Below are 2,690 nucleotides of genomic sequence, written 5' to 3'. Positions count from 1 at the left end.
TCTCTTTTGATCTTTGTTCATTTAAAGTCTGTTTTATCAGAGACTAGGATGCAACCTCTGCCTTTTTTTTTGCTCTCCATTTGTTTGGTAAATCCTCTTCCTTCTCTTTATTTTGAGCCTATATGTGTCTTTGCACATTAGATGTGTCTCCTGAATACAGCACACTGATCGGTCTTGACTCTTTGTCCAGTTCGCCTGTGTGTGCCTTTTGATTGGGGCACTTAGTCCATTTACATATAAGTTTAATATTATGTGTGAATTTAATCCTGCCATTTTGATACTAGCTAGTTGTTTTGCCCATTAGTTGATGCAGTTTCTTCATTGTGTAGATGGTCTTTACCAACTGGTATGTTTTTGCGGTGGCTTGTACTGATTGTTCCTTTCCATGTTTAGTGTTTCCTTCAGGAGCTCTTATAAGTCAGGCCTGATGGTGATGAAATCTCTCAGCAATACTTGTCTATTAGAGGATTTTATTTCTCTTTTACTTATGAAGCTTAATCTGGCTGGATATGAAATTCTGGGTTGAAAGTTCTTTTCTTTATGTATGTTGAATATTGGTCCCCAGTCTCTTCTGGCTTGTAGGGTTTCTGTTGAGAGATCCACTGAGTCTGATGGGCTTCCCTTTGTGGGTAACCCAAACTTTCTCTCTGGCTGTTCTTAGCAACTTTTTGTTTTACTTATTTCAGCCCCGGTGAATCTGACACTTTTATGCCTTGGGGTTGCTCTTCTTGAGGAATATCTCTGTGGTGTTCTCTGTATTTCCTGGATTTGAATGTCGGCCTGCCTTGCTAGGTTGGGAAAGTTCACCTGGATAATATCCTGAAGAGTGTTTTCTAACTTGGTTTTGTTCTCCCTGTCACATTCAGATACACCAATCAAACGTAGATTAGGTCTTTTCACATAATCCCATATTTCTTGGAGGCTTTGTTCATTTCTTTTCTTTTTTCTCTAATCTTGCCTTCTCATTTTATTTCACTGAGTTGATCTTCAATCTCTGATACACTTTCTCCTGCTTGATTGATTCAGCTATTGAAACTTGTGTATGCCTCATGAAGTTCTCATGCTGTGTTTTTCAGCTCCATCAAGTCATTTATTTTCTTCTCTAAGCTGATTATTCTAGTTAACATTTCATCTAACCTTTTCTCAAGGTTCTTAATTTGTTTGCATTGGGTTAGAACATGCTCCTTTAGCTTGGAAAAGTTTGTTATTATCCACCTGGTGAAGCCTGCTTCTGTCAGTTGGTCAAACTCATTCTTCGTTCAGTTTTGTTCCCTTGCTTGTGAGGAGTTGTGATTCCTTGGAGGAGAAGAGATGTTCTGGTTTTTGGTGATTTCAGCCTTTTTGCACTGGTTTCTTCCCATCTTTGTGAATTTATCTCCCTTTGGTCTTTGAAGTTGTTGACTTTTGCATAGGGTCTCTGAGTGGACATCCTTTCTGTTGATGTTGAAGCTATTTCTTTCTGTTTTTAGTTTTCTGTCTAACAGTTGTCCCCCTCTGCTTCAGGACTGCTGGAGGTCTACTCCATACCCTGCTTCCCTGGAAATCACCTGCAGTGGCTGCAGAATAGTAAGGGTTGCTGCCTCTTCCTTCTTCTTGTAAGTTCATCCCAGAAGGGTACCTGACAGATGTCAGCCAGAACTCTCCTCTATGAGGTGTCTCTAATGATATACAGGGGTCATGTAACCACTTGAGGAGGTAGTCTGTTGCTTTTCAGAGCTCAAGTGACATGCTGGGAGCTCCTTTGCTCCCTTCAGAGCTGCTGGGAAGGACGTTGAAGTCTGATGCTGTGGGACTCACAACTGCCCTTTAGCCAGGTACTCCGACCTGGGAAGATGGGGCTTTATTTATAAGTCCCTGATGGGCTGCTGCCTTTTTTTCAGAGATGCCCTGCCCAGCAAGGACGGAGTCTAGTTACAGTCTGCCTGCAGAGGCCTTGCTCAGCTATCTTAGGCTCTGCCCAGCTGCTGTGTAAACTTCCTTGTGATTTTTTTATGCAGTCAAGGTTAGAACTGCCTTGGTAATGGTGGACATCCTTCCTGCCACTGAGCTTGACCATCCTCAGTCAAGCTCAAACTGCTGTGCTGGCTGAGAAAATCTGAAGCCAGTGAGACTCAGTTTGGTGGTCTTTGTGGAAGCGGGATCCACCAAGCTGATCACTTGGCTCTCTGCCTTCAGCCTTCAGCCTCCCCTTTTTTTTCAGGGAAATAGGTGGTTCTGTATCACAGGTATTTCAGGCACTGGCTAAAATGGCAACCTAATTTTGTGCTGGAAACCCATAGTGCCAGCTAAAATGACCACCCAGTGTTGTGTTAGAAACCCACCATGCTTATGTTGGCATTGGCGGGAATCTCCTGGTCTTTAGGCTGTAAAGGTCATGGGAAAAATGCAGTATTTTGAGGTGGAGTGCCAGAGTGCCTGTCCCCAATGGCCTCCCTTGGGTAGGAGGGGGAGTTCTCCAATCTCTTGTACTTCCCAGGTGAGGCAACACCCCACCTTGCCTTGGTTTGCCCTCCTTCGGCTACACCCACTGTCCAACCAGACCCATTGAGATGAACCTGGTACCTCAGTTGGAAATGTGGAGATCACTCACTTTCTATGTCGCTCTGCTGGGAACTGCACTCTGGAGCTCTTCCTATTCAGTCATCTTGGTGCAAGTCCAGACCAATATTCTTAAAGATCATCATTGGGGA

The sequence above is a fragment of the Cebus imitator genome, unplaced genomic scaffold (genome assembly GCF_001604975.1).
Source record: "Cebus imitator isolate Cc_AM_T3 unplaced genomic scaffold, Cebus_imitator-1.0 Scaffold559, whole genome shotgun sequence".
In the NCBI taxonomy this organism is placed as follows: Eukaryota; Metazoa; Chordata; class Mammalia; order Primates; family Cebidae; genus Cebus; species Cebus imitator.
Note: the sequence above shows the minus strand (reverse complement) of the source record.